Source organism: Lactuca serriola, chromosome 9, assembly GCF_051521515.1.
Source record: "Lactuca serriola cultivar US96UC23 chromosome 9, Lser_US96UC23_V15, whole genome shotgun sequence".
In the NCBI taxonomy this organism is placed as follows: domain Eukaryota; kingdom Viridiplantae; phylum Streptophyta; class Magnoliopsida; order Asterales; family Asteraceae; genus Lactuca; species Lactuca serriola.
In genome coordinates, this window is record NC_136416.1 from 186,992,614 (window position 1) to 187,015,147 (window position 22,534).

Below are 22,534 nucleotides of genomic sequence, written 5' to 3' on the forward strand. Positions count from 1 at the left end.
GGGTCTCCAACTCGATCTCGCGCTTCCTGGCATTCGCCTGAAGCTCCGCAAAGGTATGATAGGTGGAGTTTGACACAAACTCCCGGATATCCCTCCTCAGAACACTCAAGTACCGGCTCATCCAGGCCTGCTCTGTGGACACCAGCTCGGGGCAGAACATCGCCCTCTCATGAAACTTCCGCGTGATCACCGCGACCAAATCAGTACCCTGCTTGAGGGTCAAGAACTCCTGAACCAATCGTTCCCTCTCCACTGGGGGAATGTACTCGTCTCTGAACATAGAGGTAAACCTCTCCCATGTCACTGCTGAAATCTCTGCCAAAGTGAAGTTCGCCGTCACGAACTTCCACCAATCCTTCGCTCCCAGACGGAGCTGGTTCAAAGCGAACCGTACCCTCAGATGCTCCGGACAAGAACAAGTGTAGAAGCACCCCTCAATATCAGCGACCTACCTCATCGCAGCAATCGGATCCTGCGTCCCATCAAACTCAGGTGGCTTCGTGTTGCTGAACTCCCGAAACAGCAACGAGTCACCCCCCTGTGGCCTGGCAGCGGCCACAGCTGCGGTAGCTACAGCGGCTGCAGCCTCAGTCAACGCGGCGTACCGCTCATCAAAAGTCTCCATCAAGGTGGTCTTAATAGACCCAAACATCTCTGGAATCTCAGCCCGGATCGCTGCAGCCACCTCCTCATGGATCATCCGACGAATCTCCTCGTCACTCACACCGCTCGTACTCGGTCTGTGGCGTGGTCCAACCATGATGTCTCTAAAATACAACATAAAACTATCAGAGACTCCATCGAGTATAAGCGCACTCGATAACGCAACCCTACTCAATCTCCGATATCTAGGGATTCTTACTTGGGCTTCCCCTGACCCGGTGTCTTCGGTAGTACGGGCCCAATACTACCGACCACACCGCATCAGCATTCATCCCAAGTCTTCCTCCCCAAACCCCGGATAGTGAGTACTCTACTTTCGTTATGCACTATCTACCCGCACGCTATCAAAGCATCTCATATCGGCAAATCCTCCCTAGACTAAGGCATCACAAATCAGGCCGCTCTAGTCCTATCATGAATACCTAGTCTTCTAGCATGCATAACAATTCAGATCATATCTTATCTCTTAACATAACATTGTAAGGTATTTTGGGGATCTTTACCGTTCGGGCGCTGACTGATCGTACACACTGCTTCATTCTTGCTTGCCACAAAATCATTTATAAAAGTTTATGCCTTTATTTAAAAAGTTCTCCTCAAATCCTCGGTTTGAGTTCAGTTACGCCCGAAGGTGCACCCGAATCCCTCAAACCAAGGCTCTGATACCAATTTGTAACAACGTAATTTTTCAAACAAATTTTTCATTTCAAGATAAAGTATTTTCATTCAAAACAAGGCATAAACATTCCAAGTGTCATGTCAGAATACAAATCATATGAATCCCAAGATCACAAAACATCTATTAGTGTGTACAGATCACGCCGGCGCCTTCCCACGGTCCTCGCTAGTACCTGAAACACATACACAACAACTGTAAGCATAATTGCTTAGTGAGTTCCCCAAAATACAACTTACGCACATACGCCTTTCCAGGCCCCGACCTTCCGGTCCATGTGTATCAGGGGACTTCCGTCCCTGCTGGGTAAACCTTCCGGTCCTACCCACGCCAACCTTACGGTCCACATTACATGCCTTCCGGCCCATGACATAATGCCTTCCGGCCCACATAAACATACATAGCACGCATAACAATTAACTTATCACATATAGCACATATATCACATATCATATCCGACCTTCCGGTCACTCAGTCAAACCCTTCCGGGTACGGTATAGTGAGAAGACTCACCTCGTGAATATCGAAAACTAGCAAATCCCGAAGTCACTCGTGCTCGATCCGCCGAGCTACAATCTCCCTATAACATCATACATCTTTAGTCAATACTTTTATCTTCTAAGTTTGACTATCCCTAAGAAGTCAAACATAGGTCAACTCTGGTCAACGGTCAACGGTCAACTTGACCGGACTCGGCGAGTGCACAAGGGCAACTCGGCGAGTCTAGACGTATTCATCAACTCCCTAGGATTCCCTTCTTACTCGTCGAGTGCTTCCCCTGACTCGACAAGTTCCACCTGGGAGAGTCGTGGGGCCACCCCGACTCAACTCGCCGAGTCTCAAGAAAAACTCGGCGAGTCCCAACTCGAATCAGACCACCTGTCGACCCTCTCTAACTCGTCCTGACTCACTGAGTCATCCCGTGACTCGACTGGATCACTCACTGGCCGATCTAAGGCAATCTTCAAGCTACTCGCCGAGTCTGCTCATCGGACTCGGCGAGTCCATGCCATGCAATTACTCAAACTCGTTTCTAAGGTCAGATCTGTTCCATCAATTCATAGATCTAGCCTTACAAAACTGATTCACCACGTAAAGTACCTATCTTGGTGTCCAAAACACACCCCATGGCTTATAATGAACATTTTGATCTAAAGCATAAGGGTTTCCAACCCAAAACTTCCATTGATTCCCAAAAAGCCTGGGCAAAGGGACACTCTGGACCTTTAAGGGTCCAGATCTATAGTCTAAATCTCTTAGGGGCCCAAGGGAGCACAAGATCTAGCCACAAATGGGTTCAATAAACCCTAAATCAATGAAAACCCAACATAGAAAAGAATAGCTCGAAATATTACCCCAATAGAGATGCTCTGGACTCCAAATCCTCAGAAGATGGCTCCTCTTGCTTACCCCTTGGCTGATTTCCTCTTTCCTTGCAAAATGACGCCTCCAAGATCAATAATAGCCTCCTTCTATGCTCCAAACGCTCACACTAGGTTAAGGTTTCACTCAAGGGACTGGTGAGCACAAATGACGGCCATAAGGCCCTTTAAATAGGTCCCAAACCCGAGAAATTAGGGTTTCATGAAACAGCGCAGACTCGCCGAGTCCATATCCTGGACTCGCCGAGTCCAAACAAATCCCGCGTCCAGAATCGCGACCCTACTCGGCGAGTCTGAGCTCCAACTCGCCGAGTCCCCTCTCAAAACACAAAATAATCAAATCAATAAAGATACCTGGAATTCCGGGCTGTTACAGCTCCGATCACTGATACGATCTCCACCACTGGACAACCACCAAGGCACTGAACTCAAAACAATATCCAACAATTACCAAAATGCCCCTGGAAACCACTGGTCAACCCTTGGTCAAAGTCAACCCCTGACTGACTCTACTCGTCGAGTCAACCCAATGACTCGCCGAGTCCCCATGCTCAGAAATTCCCCAATCCGCGACTCAACTCGCCGAGTCACCCCGAGACTCGCCGAGTTCACCAACTCTGAGTCCACTCACACACAACTCACCGAGTCATCCCTTGACTCACCGATTCACGGCTCAACCAGAAAAGATTGGGGACTCTTCGACAAGACTCGCCGAGTCCAAGAACAGACTCGTCGAGTCTAAGGCTATCTTCAACCTACTCGCCGAATTGTTCTTCCAACTCGTCGAGTTCCAGGCCATCGTCATCCAACTCGCTGAGTTGTTCTTCCAACTCGTCGAGTCCGAGCCTATCTTCAAGCAACTCGCCGAGTCCACCCATGTGACTCGCCGAGTACCACCGGGTCTGAATCCATACAGGGCTTTCCAAGCCATGCAGATGATCCAAACCATAGATCTACCCTTCCTAAGGCCATCCATCACGTAAAGTGGCAAACTTTACGTGAATCCAAGGAGATTTAGGCACTTTACACTCTAGGGCTAGGGTTTGGGACAAAATAGCTCCTTCAAACACTCATCAACAGGGACTTTATGACATATAGGACCATCACAAGCTTAGATCTGAAGTATCATCCTCAGATCCAAGCTTCTATCTCACTTTAGATGCCATACCAACCACCTCACACGAACCCATGAAGAAAATAGCTTAAGGAAATGGTTCCTTACCCTTGGAATGAGCCCAACCAACTGTAGATTGCTGTTTCCCCCAAGCTTCTTGATACAAGCCTCCAATCTTCAAGCTTAAAGCACCAAATATCCTTCTCCAAGCTCTAATTCACTCAACAATGGGGTTTCCTCACGAAATTAGGGCTTCAGGAACTCAAGGGATGATAAGGAGGCTGGGGAGGAGACATAATGTTCTTTATATAGGGCTCAACCTCCGGATTTAGGGTTTTCTCCACTCAGCACCAACTCGCCGAGTCCACCCATGCTACTCCCCGAGTTGGTCACTTAACACGCTACTAGAGTCACGACTCTACTCGCCGAGTCCACTCGTGGACTCGCCGAGTCGCTCCTTCCCATTTTACTCTTTTAGCCCTTCAACTTTACTCTTGCTATTCCGGGATGTTACAATTCTCCCCCACTTACATTAGGCTTCGTCCTCGAAGCCTGCAACAACTCAACTCTTAGAAATACTCCTGCCACGCATCACCTGGCATTAACCCAACCAGGTTCCTCAAAACACAACCATAGAACCAGAAACTCACTTTCTCCTTCCTTACGGTGTCCTGACCACCGTCTCAAGCCGGCCACCGGCTTTACCCTCTGATAACTCCACTTAACAACTGAGTACTACTCATGATGCAACACTGCTCCAAATCACAACCATCACTCGACCCATATGAGCTAGAAAATAACCATGCATCACCGGATTCCCGATCCGAGTCCAACTCTAATCATTCTGCTGACAGAAAGACACATTCTTCAGAGCAACTCCCATGAGTTCTCCTCTTGCAATCACATACACATGCTGAACTAGCTCTAGCACCCTTAGGTTGGGAAAACCCGATACACTGATGACATCTCCAAACATCCCCCGGTATGAACCACTACTACATACACAATTTCCTGATTAGAATCACACTTAGAGCCCAAGACTCCCTCCCTGCATCCCTTCCGAGCCCCTTGGCTCTACACCCGCGGAATTCCTTCCGCGACCTCAGCAGACATCCCAAACCAGATGTGATTCCATGCCACTGCCGCAATCATGCTGCTCAAAGCCCATAATTGGATCACTATAATCATAACTCTGCTCTGCTGCTTTCACTTCCGTGAATTTGCACTCCCTCTCGGAGTTACACTCCTCTCTCTTTCCTTTGCCAAGGAAATCCACTTGGCCGCCTTGTCACTCCGACAAGTGCCACGGTGCTCGCCCAACGCTACACTACTCCCTCATAGCGTAACCGCACACATGCTCTGACTCTGATTGCAAGGACTCTCAAGCCCATGCACAAACTCCACTACTCAAGATCAAAACCCGGGGCCAGTACATCTAATGGTATCATGCCGCAAAAACACAATCCATATCCTCGAACCGATCTAACAACGCCTGCAGAGTCTTTAGCATGACTGGACCGCCTCACCAGGCCTTCAACCAATCTAGACCACTCTCAGAACCTTCAGCCAATCTGGACCGCTCTCTGTGCCTTCAGTCTGGCTGGACCGTCCTCTGAGCCTTCGGCCTGACTGGTACGCCTACCGGCCTCCAGTCTATCCGGACCGCTCAACAAGCATTCATCATTCCGAGCTATCTCTCCGGGAAATCCTCCCATGCATACTGTTCTAGCCCTCTAGGGGTTTCTAACTCTATCTCCATCACACATAATCAATCCCGGCCTGATCCCAGGCCCTGCATAATCAAATGCTCTAGGTCTGTATCCCGCCCCACATGCCCGACACTTGCTCCTACCAGCCTACACTCTGGGCTGATAGAACACTGTTGAATCCCAAACAGCTAAGCAACCTCACATGCTCATCGATCTTCTAGAGAATTTTCCAATTCTCCCCCACTTATAGCACTGACTATCAAACACCGGTCGCCATTACCGACCACCCAAAACAACCCTGCACAAAACCAACACTTACACGTAGACTGCTTCCCACAAGCATAAACAACCTTAACAAAATCCCGTATCAACACTGATTATCCCGCCCGAAAGAACTCAATCTGCAGCTAACCACTCCTCAGAAAGCAGATGCTACCCGGCCTTCAGACCAATGCCAGGTTTCCACTAACAACCCCCCATAAATGATAACCACGAAACTCCCAAAACTAAACCCATAGCCATGCCATAACCCTCAAAGAACAACGAATACCACACCGAGAACCACACAAAGATACTAGCACATAAACAATACACCATAATAATCACAAGATAACAAGACATCAAGGAAGAAACATACCCGAAGTTGCATTCGGCACTGCTCTGACCTCCTCTGCTGTAAGCTGAAAAGCACGACCCTGAGCCCTTGGGGGCTCCGCTCTACCCTGACCTCCACCCGTGATCCTCAAAGTGGCCGGTGTTGGAGCCTGCACTGGTCCTGCAGCGAGCTGTGGACAGTTGACCCTCAAATGTCCAACCTGATGACAATGATAACAAATCCTCAAATCCCGAACCGGCACTGACTGCCGACAATCCCTCGCATAGTGCCCCTCCTTTCCGCACTTGCGGCATACACCACCAGACCTACAAACTCCGGTGTGACCCCTCCCACACTTCCCACAAGTGTGGCTGCTCAGATCTCCGACTCTAGCATCAACGGTCTTGGACCGTTTCGGCGCCGGCTGCGACTGCACCGGAGCCTGCCTCAGTTCACGCAACTGCAACTCAATCTCTAACTCAGGCCGCCTGGCGGCCTCCTACAACTCCATCAAGGTCTCGCACCTCTGCGTAGACACAAACTGTCTGATATCCCTCTTGAGCATGCTCAGATATCGAGACATCTGAGCTGCTCCGAAGCGAACTATGGGCAGAACATCACCCTCTCAGTGAACATCCTGGTGATCTCAGTCACTGACTTCGAATCTTGCTTCAGCTCAAGGAACTCCTGAGCCAATCTCTCCCTCTCAACTCGCGGAACATAACGAGTGTTGAACATCTCTCTAAACTGATCCCATGAAATCGCAGCCCTCTGCGGATCCAAATATGACCCCGTGGTCAATCTCCACCAATCCTTCGCCCCGAGCCTCAACAGGTTCAAAGCACACCTCACCCTCTGCTCAGCAGGGCATGAACATGTGAAGAAACACCCCTCCACGTCCGATAACCACCTCATAGCAACAATCGGGTCCTGAACTCCATCGAAGGTGGGAGGCTTCGTATTATCGAAGTCCCGATACTGAAAACCCCGACCAGCTCCTCCCCCTGCCGCTGATGTAGCCGCCGTGGCAGCCGTCTCTGTGAGAGCTGCATAGCGCTCATAAAAATACTCAACCATGGCAGTCTTGATCGACCCTAACAGTTTCGGCAACTCGGCCCGGAACAACGCAGCAACCTCATCATGAAGGATCTCACGAATCCTCGCATCCAGCTCGCACGTGCTCATCTGACCAATAACCTCGGGCGGTACTGACCCGCCCGGAACTCCCTCTCCTGCTCCCGATCCTGATCCGGATCCACTCCCAGCATGTCTCGGAATCTTCATACTGAAAAACACCACAAAATCTCAGACACCTCCCACTAATTCGAGAACCAACTCTCTCAACCCAACCCTAGAGGTCATGGTTTCCCTGATACGCGTATGGGTCCTGTGCTTTCAGTAGTACGGGCCCATACTACCTTCCACACCTACCCATATTTGTATGAAGTACTACCACAACACCCTAGTGAAAACATGCATAACAATGCTCAACCCTCACTACTAGAGGAACACTGGAAATCTCTCACAAGGAAACCCTAGGCTACAGGCATCACAAATCAAGCAACATTATCATGAAATCCTGAAGATCCCTAGCCTAGCACTAGCATGTTGTTCTATCAAGGCTCAAAAACAAACATCATGTATGGTATTTTGGGGTTACTTACTGGCTCCGGCTGATCGTACCTCCACGTCCTCCTTTACTCATTTTGAAAACCATTTTAAATTCTCTTTTGAAAACTCTCCTCGATTTGAGACCGGAGTCACACGAGTGTTCCTCCAATTCACTCAAACCAAGGCTCTGATACCAACTTGTAACACTCTAAAAATTCCAACCAATTTAAAAATTTCGAAAACAACCCGATTCCATTAAAGTTATTACAAAAAGGTTTTCAATACGATTTATTTTAAATATTCCCAGAATCTCTTCACAACATAAACACGAGGAGCGGTACGATCACGCCTTCGCCTTGCCACGGTCTCTTGAAGAACCTGAAAAACATAAAACCACAACTGTAAGCCCGAAAGCTTAGTGAGATATCCCCAAAATACCAACCACATATACCATACACGCATAACATGCCATAACATATCCGATCACAGAACAACCATGCACTTCGCGTCTACTGTGTGACTGGTCCGCCGCACCGGCCAACAGTCCACCTGGTCCACCCTCTAAGTCTAGCCATATACCTCGATTCTGCAGTGTGATTGGTCCGCCCGCACCGGGCCTTCAATCCACCTGGTCCACTCTCCGAATCTAGCCACATACATCGAGTCTGTAGTGTGATTGGTCTGCCTGCACTAGGCCTTCAATCCACCTGGTCCACTCTCTGAGTCTACAGTATGACTGGTCCGCCCGCACCGGGCCTTCAGTCGGTCTGGTCCACTCTCCAAGCGTCGGCACGTCTGGTCCGCCCTCTTGGGGCCTACAGCCTATACCGACCGCTCGCTGGGCCTTCGGGACAACCGATCCGCCCTGGGTATCTTGGCCTACAACACAAAGCAGGATCCGCCTCAACCCAACTCCAGTCCAAACAACCATGTGCACATAAACATACAATCATATAAGCATTCATAGTCAACAAGCCGATCAAACATATCACATAACATATCATCATCCTAACCAGGATACCGACCTAACCGGTCACTAGCATAGCATCACCCTACCTATCAGGGAACCGACCTTACCCAGGTCTCTAACATATACCATCCTAGCTACCAGGATGCAAACATATCAAAGCAATAGCTTAACCACAATACCCGGATATCAATCCGATAAAGGGCCAACCTTGGTGCCTTGGACCCTGTTGATATAGTGAGAATAACTCACCTCGAAACTGCCGACTGAACAGATAACCCAAGCTGCTCCGATCACTGATACGATCTCCACCGCTGGACAACCACCAAGGCACTGAACTCAAAACAATATCCAACAATTACCAAACGCCCCTGGAAACCACTGGTCAACCCTTGGTCAAAGTCAACCCCTGACTGACTCTATTCGCCGAGTCAACCCGATGACTCGCCGAGTCCCCATGCTCAGAAATTCCTTAATCCACGACTCAACTCGCCGAATCACCCCGAGACTCGCCGAGTTCAACAACTCTGAGTCCACTCACACACAACTCACCGAGTCATCCCTTGACTCACCGATTCACGGCTCAACCAGAAAAGATTGGGGACTCTTCGACAAGACTCGCCGAGTCCAAGAACAGACTCGTCGAGTCTAAGGCTATCTTCAACCTACTCGCCGAATTGTTCTTCCAACTCGTCGAGTTCCAGGCCATCGTCATCCAACTCGCTGAGTTGTTCTTCCAACTCGTCGAGTCCGAGCCTATCTTCAAGCAACTCGCCGAGTCCACCCATGTGACTCGCCGAGTACCACCGGGTCTGAATCCATACAGGGCTTTCCAAGCCATGCAGATGATCCAAACCATAGATCTACCCTTCCTAAGGAGATCTAGGCACTTTACACTCTAGGGCTAGGGTTTGGGACAAAATAGCTCCTTCAAACACTCATCAACAGGGACTTTATGACATATAGGACCATCACAAGCTTAGATCTGAAGTATCATCCTCAGATCCAAGCTTCTATCTCACTTTAGATGCCATACCAACCACCTCACACGAACCCATGAAGAAAATAGCTTAAGGAAATGGTTCCTTACCCTTGGAATGAGCCCAACCAACTGTAGATTGCTGTTTCCCCCAAGCTTCTTGATACAAGCCTCCAATCTTCAAGCTTAAAGCACCAAATATCCTTCTCCAAGCTCTAATTCACTCAACAATGGGGTTTCCTCACGAAATTAGGGCTTCAGGAACTCAAGGGATGATAAGGAGGTTGGGGAGGAGACATAATGTTCTTTATATAGGGCTCAACCTCCGGATTTAGGGTTTTCTCCACTCAGCACCAACTCGCCGAGTCCACCCATGCTACTCGCCGAGTTGGTCACTTAACACGCGACTAGAGTCGCGACCCTACTCGCCGAGTCCACTCGTGGACTCGCCGAGTCGCTCCTTCCCATTTTACTCTTTTAGCCCTTTAACTTTACTCTTGCTATTCCAGGATGTTACAATTAAAGAAGAATCGAGACAAAGAACAACCAAAATATATGAGAAAAAACTAAAAGGGAAGAATTTATAAAGAGTAACGCCAAACGAGAATTCGAAAACCCTAATTATGGTAGCCCACATCACGACCAAAGAAACTGTTACAATGTTCAAGAAAAAAGAGAGGAACCAAAAATAACGGGACACCACATTCTAGGCTAGTCCCATCCGTTGCAACTAAGCAAGTCTACAGCCCAACATATAAGACTAGGGAGACTTTCTAACGTGTCTTTCAAACACCAAAGGCACTACCCGCATAGCCAGCCAGTCGGCCATCTTGGCCGCCTCATTTCGCTTCCGGCGTGCATTAGACTACCCCGGTGTTCGATTACCATCTTAGAACATGCACAGGAAAGTCAACAGAAGACAAATCGACACTTGCTAACTATAGTGAAGGTGCACACACCACTACCATGGATAAGCCAATCGCAACCAAGATAGGGGTTAAAAGTAGGATCTACCAATCAACACCTCTATCCCGATCGGGGCCTGACACTCATATCTCTACGAGCGAGACTCATGCCCAGGTCCTCACTATAAAATCTCACATGCCTCCAACTCTAAAAGGAATCGAATCCTACACTCTAAGCCTTACACTGCATTCATACACTCATCTACACCGGACACTAACTTGACCATCAGAGCGTTTTTCGGGACCTCCTCCCAGAGAACGACTGACGATCTTCTTTCCTATTATTGTGATTACAGATGTCCACCAAAGCTTACTCAGCTAATTCATTTCAAGTGCCAACCAGAGGTCCGATATCACATCAAATGTATACCCCTAACATGAAACCCGACATGAAAATAAATGGGTTGACACGACATGACACGTTAATTAAACATGTCGGATTAGGGTCAAGCACTTTCAACCAGTTTAGCATTCGACATGACACAAACCCGACACAACAAAACTCGATTGCCACCTCTACTATGTAGCCTTCACAATCTTACCCTACATAGAATGGTTCACAAAAAGCCTCCACAATTAAATGAAAAGTGCTTGGTTAAACGTAAGAAAACTTCCAATCATTAGCCCTAATTCTTAGAATCATTTTAAAATTATTTATGTATCTTTTAGTGTCGTTATTATTGTTATAAGTAAAAGTATGGGCGTTATTCAATCGGCTTTTCGGTTTAATCTGTTTGGTTTTATCGATTTTTTTTATATCTTAAAACTAACAATAATCAAACCTAATAATGTTCGCTTTTATGAGTTTTGGTTTATCCGGTTACGGTTTATTCGATTCGATTTACCGGTTAAATTGAATAAAATTTCATATGTAACAATAAATATTAAAATAAAAGAAAAAACTTAGTAAACTTCTACTAAATAAAAATATGCACTAATACATAATATATTATATTCAATATTTATGTCTTTTATGATACTTTGTTTTGAAGTATTGATATAGCCACACAAGTTGTGGATATAAATTAATATAGCTTTAGTTATATATAAAATAATGAAATGATTGAATGTTAATTGACATTTGGCTAATTAGTTTTTTTTAATACAATATATAAACATAATATATATATATATATATATATATATATATATATATATATATATATATATATAATAGAAAGATAGATCCATCCATCTATCCTATTCGATTTCTATTTTGATATCGAAAAAAGAATCTATTTCATTCAACGTTTGATTCAAAGAACTGTGCTTAGCCCTCCCCCGCTCATGAAAGGGCTCTGTCCGACTCGTAATTCACTTATGACCCCGTGTTCGATAGCCCGACCGTAGTGTCCTAGCTACGCCATGCGTTCAACAAAAAATCTGGAAAGGAAAGCAGTAGGGATGACAAAAAGAGAGCGCTTTCCTGCACTGAAAAAAGATGACCGAAGAGAAGAGCGTCTTCTCTTAGCTTTCTTCCTCCCGCGCCTGCTGCCGTCCGACCCGTGTTAGAGGGGAAGAAAAATGGAGAGAGAAAGAGTAGATGGATTCTATCCCCTATATCGAACACTCATTCCTATCTATTGATAGAAAGATCTTCGTCAAATACCGGACGTCCGACTATTCCACCTGAACCATATTAGTCAAGGGAGTAGGGCAGTCTTAGTGAAATTACCCTGGGGAAGATCTTATTAGCTTCCTCTTCACCATAAATAGCTCCATCCAAGCCTACGACAGCTTATTTCCGATCTCTCCCAATCCCGACGTCAGACCTGAGCCGAACCGAGACAATGAACGGCGAATCTCAACCTTTTTTGTTTCATCCTCTCTGGGCATCTAGACGGAGAAAGAAGGGACGCGTGTATCCGGGCCATGATTCGATCCATATTTTATCTATTATAATTATTAATAATTAAATAATATGTTGTGGAAATGTTGTGTAGTAATTGTCTATAAATTTAAATATAAAATGTTAATTTATAGATAGAAACTACATGAATATATATTAATTAAATAACTTATTTTTTTTCCAAGTTAACCAAAATCATAAAAATTTAACAAAAGCTAAAACCAAATAATGTATCCTTATTCGGTTAACCAAACCGAATTAACCGAATAACCAAATAACCCGTACCAAATAAATCAAACATAATTTGGTTTGTTCCGATGATTTGCCGTGGTTTTTTATCACGTCCCGAACTAAAACGATGGAATGACTTTGGAAGTGTAAGTCATCCATGTTTTCAATTGATGTCTTTCATAAACTCTGATTAAGACGGGTCAAGAAAAGATAAGTAACCAGGGTTCTTTGAATTTGATTTCATTTAAAAACTTCAAACGAAAATTATGTTGAAGTTCAGGGACATCATTGTAAATCTATAAACTTAAGTTTGTTTTTGAGTTTAAAAACAAGACATAACCAAACAACCTCCCAACCCCACACTTCCCCAACGACCACCTACCAACTCTCCGCCTGCGTGTCCTAACCCTATGCCCCGTTCCCCCAATATCCCTTATTAATCTGTTTCTGGTTTTTTTCTTTTTAATATCACAAGTTTATATATTTTTTTTTATGTTTTAGTCATTAAACAATTGTTGAGATATTTTTGGCTGAATTTGATGTAATTAAACGATATATTTTTTTGTCTGTGTTTATCAAAATCAAGATTACAAAATAAAACAATATGAGAATATATTTTAAGAACTTCTGTAACGGTTAAACTATATTAAAACTTAAAATTATTCTCACATCATTATTTTATAAACTTTAATCTCTAATTAAATAACATTTTCAATGGTTAATCTCATCGTATAGTTATTATTATTATTATTATTATTATTATTATTATTTAAATTAATTAATTTACCCATACCTATTTAAAATGTTTTATAAAACCATTTATTTAATAATTTGTTTTTAAACACACATCATATTTTAATTTATTAAAAATATTACAATACGTTGTTTCAAAAGAAATATAATACAAAATACCGTTAAAAAAAATGATACGAAAAAACTATTACGAAATATTCATAAAAAGATTGAAAAAAATTATATAATCGTTATAATTTTATATTTTATAAATGAAATGCCATTAAATATTCAGTAGAAATAATTATTTAGTATAAAAGTAAAAAATCTTTAAAACTAAAATATACTTAAATGGATAAAATGAAATATAACTAAAATATAAAGATGATAAATAACAAAAGATAAAAATACGTGACTAATCAATATATATTGAATAGTAAATAGAAAAAACAAATAAGTTGAAGACTAAAATTGCAAGAAGTATTTATTTAAAAAAAATGAATAATAATAATTTATAAAAAAAAAAAGACATATTTGGAGATGCTTTAAGTAAACAGTTAATAACATAAAAGATCATGATTAGTTTTTTTTAAAAAAACATGTACTTTTTCATTTTCTCTGAAAATCCCCTTAATTATTATATTTTTTTTCAAGAAAAACATGTTTGTTGTTATTATTATTATTATTATTTTGAAAAAACCTCAATTTTTAATTTTTATAAGAAAAAAACTCTTGCATTTGACAAGTCTTTTTAAGGCAAAACTGCAACATTGGTGTATATGATATTTAAAATTTTTTGGATAAGGTCTAAAAAATTTTCATCTTGTGTGGAAGGTCCAAAATCAATACATTTCCGTGATTTTGATCCAAAAAATCTTGAAACGACGATTATGCCATTTTTTTTTTGTATTTCTTATAATTATTTTAATACTATTTTAATTAAAAAATAAAAAGATAATAAAAAAAATTATCCCCCACCCCACTCACCTTTCTTTCTCTCTCTCTCTCTCTCTCTCTCTCTCTCTCTCTCTCATCCTTCTTCACACTCGTCGTTCTCACCAAAATGTGTAACCCTAAAAAATCACAATAATTTAAAATTTCCAAAATCAACCATTCATTACAATTTTTTACAAAAATAGTCATTGTTTCAAAAGTATTATTTTAATTCAGAGTTTTCCCAAGACCTAGTGTCGTAAACAGGAAGTTGTGTACAATCAAGTCTTTGTCTTTCCACGATCATCTGAAGTACCTGAAATGATAAAGTAAAAACTATAAGTCGAAGCTTAGTGAGTTCTCTCAAAGTACCAACACACACACACACACATATAACAACATATATTAGGTCCACATCTAGAAAGATTGGATTACCCCCGAGCCTTCAGTATAAGTCTCACATGTTGTAACGTCCCAAAAATTAAGACTAAAAATTTTCATTTTTAAAATTAATAAAACTATTATCCAAACATCATCATAAAACCATGGAGGAACAAAGTGTATCAAATACATCAAAACATCAAAGTAATCATAAAATGCGGAATGAGGTGGTGTGTGCACTACAATCATCACGGGCTCTTCCCCTTCGAACCAGAAGAACCTAAAAACATAAACTGAAAACCGTAAGCACAAAGCTTAGTGAGTTCCCCAAAATACCACATACCATACATAATAAACACATAATGGGCCATGCCCGACACATAGATCTTTCAATCACCGGTCCCCGCACAGTATACATATAATCATATAACAAATAAACACATAACACATGTAATAATCACAAAGATAAATACCGTAAAAAATGGTCATCGGACCCCACCCGGTAAACATACAAGCACATATTACATGCAAGAGTCACCCAGACATCTAGCATCCTAACATAACAAACCATAAGTCGGCATTTGTGCCTTTGACCCACTAAACACAATGATGAAACTCACCTATAGCTCCTGAATCGCTCAAATGAATCTCTGCCTTTTGGTTCGGAAAATCCCCGCGCTATCATCATCAAAATAATATCCAATTATTAATTGGATTTCGACCCATAAACAAGAATCTAAGCTACTTAGCCCATAACCAGGGTAAAAGACCATTTTACCTTTTGTCTAACTTGGCCCAAAGCCAATGCCTAACTCAACTAATCAAAAAGCCCAAATCTTAAATGGCAACCCAAAGCCCAATTTATGGCCCAATCTTCCAAATTGGGTCCAAAAACACATCATGGGCCTAAATCCAAGGAATTCCAACATACTAATCTGAAGTCCAAAACAAAGTCTAACGGCCCAACAAGACCCAAACTTACAAAACCAAAATATAGCCTAATACCGAGGATTTCCAAGCCTAAAAGCCCACCTGTTGAGTATACGGGGCATACTTCGCTCGTATGTCCAACGAATGGCCTTGACCACTAGTCCTCCTCATTAAGTACTTACAAAGTTAAGATATTTTTCCAAACTCTCAGATTTGGTTCCTATGGGTGACTTATCATGTAAAGTGGGCATCTTTACACTCATGCATGGCTTAATGGGGCTCAAAGCTCAAAAATGAGGTTAATAAAGATCTTAATTCATGCATGGACCAAAATCCTCCATAAAGTTTGCATTTTTATGAACATAGTGCTTAAATGGAGCTAAAATCTTGCATCCATTGCTTCTGGAGTATATGAAAAGCTCATCTTTAACTCAAAAGACTCAAAAATGCACAAATAACACCATAGAGTAGATGTAACACAAATAATCATCAAAGTGAGAACTTTTTACATTAAAAGGCTTGCAAATGTTAATGAAATCTTGGATCTACAAGCTCAATCTATCCCTTCAATCAACCACCAAGAGTTATTCTTCTATATCTTTCAATAAAACACCACCAATATCACACTTACAAGCTCAAAACTCACATGAGGCACTCAGGGTTTCGTTTTCAGGGTAAAGGAAGATGGAGATTGATCATAAGTGTCCAAGAGGTGTTATAATGAGGTTTAAATAGTGTGTAAACCCTAAAAATTAGGGTTTAACCCTACACTACGTTCGCCATGCGTACACCACGTACACCTTGCGTACGTGGGTGGAACCCGCAATCATCAAATGGGCTAGTATGCTAAGTGTAATCATAGAGTACGCCCCTCATACTAGTCAGGGACCAAAATGATAAAAAAATTTGCATTAAGGGATAAAAGAGAAACTTACCAAAACTTGAATCGGATGACACCTTTCCAAGGTGATACCTTGTGGAGAACCATGTCCCTAACCTGAAACTCTAAATCTGATTGGCGCTTCTCGACATAACTCTTCTACCAACTCTAAGCTGTCTGGAGTCTACTTTGAACCTACTGTATCAACTCAGTAGTCTTGAGTACCACCTTGGTACTCTCCATGAATCACTAACTGATCTCACCCCAACAAATCGGGGTCGTGCATTTTCTCTCATAGAGCATCTTAAAAGGAGGTCGATTGATGTTGGCATACTAGCTGTTGTTATACGAAAAAGCTAAAGGAAGATATGTATCCCAACTCCCACCGAAATCCAAAACAAACGCCCAAATCATATCCTCCAAGGTCTGAATAGTCTCCTCGCTCTGACCATCAGTCTGCGGATGGAATGTCGTGCTGAAATAGAGACGAGTACCCAAATTATTATGGAATCTATTCCACAATCTGGAATTGAACTGGACGTCTCTGTCTGACACCACTGAAACCGGCACCCCATGTCGTGCTACGACCTCCCTGATGTATACCTCATGTAACTTCACCGCAGAGATAGTCTCATGTATCAGGAAAAAATGCGCATTCTTGGTCAATCGATCCACGATGAACCAGATCGAACCCACTCTATGCACAGTCTGAGGCAACTTCGTAATGAAATCCATGGTAATCTCCTCCCATTTCGAAACAGGAATATCTAACGGCTACATTTTATTGTGAGGTCGTTGATGCTTGGCCTTGACTTTTCTGCAAGTTAAGCACCTCTCCACATACATAATCAGGACGAAGATCTCTATACATCTTCGTCGCCCTGGGATGAATGGAGAACCTCGATTTGTGCACCTTTTCCATCAGAACCTGATGCACACTGCACCAATATGGAATCCATACTCTCCGATGAAGAGTTAATACCCCTCGACTATCATAATAAAAGGAAGGGACCTGACCCACTATGCACTCAGTCTTTCGATGCTTTTGCTTCATAGCCTTGATCTGAGCCTCATGAATCCGCTCCAAAAACAAAGTAATCACGGTCATCCTCAAACAAATATCCCTGATTGGAACCTCAACCGACTTGCGGGTGAGAGGATCGGTAACCGCATTGGTCTTCCCCGGATTATAAGGATCTCACAATCATAATCATTTACCACATCCAACCATCGATATTGCCTCATATTCAGATTCAAATGATCCATCAAATACACCAGGCTCTTGTGATCTGTGTAAATAGTACATTGGACCCCATATAGGTAATGTCGCCAAATCTTGAGGGCGAAAACCATAGCCCCCAACTGTAAATCATGTGTCAGATAATTCACCTCATGAGGCTTCAATTGCCTCAAAGCATAAGCGATCATGCGACCCCTCTGCATCATAACTGCACCCAAACCCGTGATCGACGCATCACAACAAACCACGAAGTCCTCAACACCCTTTGGTAGGGTCAAAATCAACACCTCACACAATCTCTGTCTCATGGTCTTAAAAGTTGCCTACTGCTCAGGCCCCCAACTAAAAGTGACGGTCTTCTTCGTCAATTGAGTCAGAGGAACTGCTATCTTGGAGAAATCATGGACGAATCTTTGATAGTAACCTGTTGAACCAAGGAAACTCTGAATGTTAGATGAAGACCTCGAAACCTCTCACCTCATCATGGCCTCGACCTTGGTCGGATCGACCACAATACCATTCTGGTTGACAAGTCCCCCAAAAGCTGCACCTTTTGTAGAACTTTGCAAAAAGTCTCTCCCTACTCAGTGTCTCTAAAACCTCTCTCAAGTGCTCCTCATGTAGCTCCTGGGTCTTAGAATAGACCAGGATATCATCAATGAATACAATCAAAGACTGATCCAGCATCATCCTACATACGCGGTTCATAAGGTCCATGAACGCGGCTGGAGCATTAATGAGCCCAAAGGGCATCACTATGAACTCGCAATGACCATAAAAAGTCCGAAAGGCCGTCTTCTGCACATTATCCTCTTTGACCCTTATCTGATGGTAACCTGAACGAGATCAATCTTGGAAAACCAAGACGCACTTTGAACCTGGTCAAAAAAGTCATCAATTCTCATGAGTGGATAATGGTTCATCACCATTAGCTTATTCAACTCCCAGTAATCAATACACATCCATTCAAACCCATCCTTCTTCTTCACAAACAAGATCGGTGCTCCCTGTGGCGAACTGCTCGGTCGAATGAACCCCTTGTCTAACAGCACCTGCAGCTATCTAGACAACTTCAACATCTCTATAGGAGCTAACCGATATGGTGTCAGTCCTAAACTCCACCTGCCTCTCCGGAGGCACCCCAGGCAAATCCCTGGAAACACATCCGGTAGTCCCCTACAATCGGCATATCATCTAGGATCATTTTACCCTTATCTCGGGTATCTATAACATAGGCGACAAATTCAGAACAACCCCAATGAAGATAACGTCTGACCCAAGCCGCTGAACATAGAATCGGCTCACACCGAGCTCTCTCTCCCTGAACTTCCACCATACTCCCCCACTTGGGGTTTGGATATGCACCAACTGATTCTAAAAATTGATCACCACCCCATTAAGGCCTAACCACTCCATCCCTACGATAACCTTGCTCCCGCACAAAGGAATAGGAACCAAATCAATCAGATACTACTCGTTGAACATCAGAAGAACACAACCTTGATGAACCCTCGATACCCGGACAAATCGATCATCTGTAATTTCGACATCTAAAAGAAAATCCAGTTCTCCCCAGAGCTCCAACAAACCTCTTGCTAAGTGCAAGCGATACAAAAGGTCGGGTAGCCCCCAAATCAAGCAATACCAAGGCAGAAATACCACTCACGAGGACTGATCCTAAAATAAAACACATAAATATAAACAGACAATTCAATATAAATAAAGAGATAAGGAGAAGATACATACTCGTCACCACATATGGTGTTGTGCGAACCTCCTCGTTCGTCAGCTGAAAAGCCCTGGTTTTCACCACAGACGCATCCGCCTTGCCCCGGTGGCCATCCGTGATCCTCAATGTCGCTAGAGCGGGTGCTACCACTAGTCTCGCTGCTGCCAAAATCGGACAATAGGCCCTCTTCTAGCCCCTCTAATTGCAATGGATGAAAATCAAATCATATATTGGGGTGGTGGTAGTAGTACTTTCAGTATAATCCATGCTAATACGACCCTTCCGGCCGCACTTGAAGTAGCCATAACCACCCAACCTGCACGCCCCATAGTGCGTCTTGCCGCACTTGCTACAACGGCTCCGACTTTGCTGGCCTCTCGACCTGGAATCAGATACCTTGGGCCCCTTACCTGAACCCCTGAAACCTAAGCCTGATTTGTCTTCCTCTCCCTCCCCATCTCAAGCTCAATTTCCCTCTCTCTGGCTCTCGCAATCATATCCTCTAGTGTCCTACAACTGGTTTGGCTCACAAACTACCGAATATCACTCCTCAACATCTCATGGTATCTCGCCTTCTTCATCTCCTCATTTGCCACATACTGTAGAACCAAAAACGCCTTCTCACAAAACATCATGGTGATCTCCGCCACCGTCTCAGTAGTCTGGCGAAGGTCCTGGAACTCCCTAACCAGCTGCCACACCTCAATCACTGGTGCGAACTCTGCTTAGAATCTAGCCGTAAAAAAATCATCCCATGTCAACGAATGAAAAACCTTATCACCAACGGAGCACCTAACCTCCTTTAACCATTCTTGAGCTCTATCTTTCAGAAGACTGGAAGCAAGTATGAACCTTTCCCCATCGTGACAACTGCTAATGCAAAAGGCATTAACAACATCCGCTAACCAATTCCTACTCGCGATCGGGTCCTTCTCCCCGTAGTAATCTGGAGGCCCATATTCTTGGAACTCCCTGAAGGTTAGTGAGCATGTCCTAGTCAAATCCACCATCTCATAACGAAAAGAACCCAAGTGCTCCTCTAACACCTCCATGATACCCTACTAGATCGTACTAAAGATCACATGAGTATGCTCAAGTATGCTTCGGTTAATCTCAGACGAAATGAATTCCCGCGTCTGATAATCCAACTGCCTGGCTCCAGAACCTAAAACTGAACCCTCACTAGCACCAGGACCACTAACCGGTCTACCTCGAAGAGTCACCATACTAAAAGTAGACCATATAAACCATCAGAATATGCATTAATATATATCGAGACGTCTCATACTCTACAAGTTTCCTGGTTTCATCGCAGTTCTGCTTGACTCGAGTACGGATTCTCTGCTTCCAGTAGGACAGGCCCATACTACCTTCCACATCTATCTATACTTTCCTCAAGGCCTGCTTTTAATCCTCCAAGTTACTCCTTATCCATACAAATAATCCTACACAACACATGGCTCCCATCAATAAATCTCTTTATAGGTTTTTCTAGGGCAATCACCACACCACTCTCCGTCATCAGCTGCAGAAGGAACTCCTACCATTACCCTCTAACTAGCTCATAAATACAGTTACGTATCATTGACCCCAGGCAATTCTTTGAATGAAAGGTCTCACACTACAACAGTTGGACTCAGACAAGAGCTGCACAATAGAGTTAAAACCTAACCTTCTAAAATTATCTACTTGTCGCTATATGTGACTTAGCATATTCGCTTAGTGATAACTCCAAAAAAGCCGAAAGCAAGCAACATATGAGCATTGAGTAATCAGAATCAAGTGTAACCTAATCAGGCCATCCTATCACGGACTGATCAGTACTAGCATGCATGTCTACAAGCTCATTCATTAGGCATATAAAAACATCTCTCCTATCTTAGCCCTAACTAACATGTGATTCATAGATTCATAACTCAAAGTATATTATCAAACATGTATGGGTATTTCGGGAACACTTACTTGAGCTCGGTCGATAGCATGCACCACACCCTTTTCTTTTAATAGAAAACCTTTTTATAAAACATTTCTTTTTGAAAAAAAATTTCTACCCAACCCTCAGTTTGAGTTCATACATACCCGAGAGTACGTCCAAATCCCACAAAGTATATCATCAAACATGTACGGGTATCGGCCCCCGCCCGGTATGCATATAATCATATAACAGATAAACACATAACACATTTAATAATCAAAAACATAAATACCATACAAAATAGTCATCAAGCCTCGCCCGATAAACATAAAAGCACATAACATATACAAGAGTCACGCTAACGTCTAGCGTCCTAACATAACATCCTAACATAACATCCTAACATAACAAACCATGGGTCAACATTGGTGCCTTCGACCCGCTAAACATAGTGAGGAAAATCATCTCTAGCTACTGAATCCATCAAATGAATCTCGTACTTAATATCATCTAAATTTGCTTTGGTACAAAATGCTATCGCATCTGAACTTCAAGAACATTTTGAAGATTGCAGGGAATTAGCTTGGAAGAGGAGTTCCTGAAGTGCAATTTGTCAAGGACAAGCTATGCTCAACATGTGCAAAAGGGAAGAAAACCAAGTCTTCCTTCAAGCTAAACTCATGTTCTTCTATTGTCAAACCTCTCCATCTTCTTCATATGGATGTGTTTGGACCAGTTCTGGTTAAGTCAAGGGCTGGAAAGAAATACACTTTTGTCATTGTGGATGAATTTTCAGGGTTTACATGGGTTTTTTTAAGAAAGAAGAGTCATTCCACAGATGAAATCATAGCCCTCATTAAGCAATTGGAAGTCCTCTATGATCACAAAGTAAGGCAATTACATAGGGATCATAAAACTGAATTCAGAAACTCCTCTATGGAAGATTTTTGCTCAATCTTAGGAATTTCTCAGAACTTTTATGCAGTTAGAACTTTTGATCAAAATGGTATTGCAGTGAGAAGAAAAAGAACTCTCATTGAAGCTAGAAAAACT

General features: G+C 43.2%; 1 pseudogene; it reads right to left on the reverse strand.

The window, feature by feature from the left end:
* LOC145076379 (zinc finger BED domain-containing protein RICESLEEPER 2-like) overlaps positions 1-20,618 on the reverse strand; it is a 53,121-nt pseudogene extending 32,503 nt beyond the window's left edge.
* Positions 20,619-22,534: the final 1,916 nt, after the last annotated feature.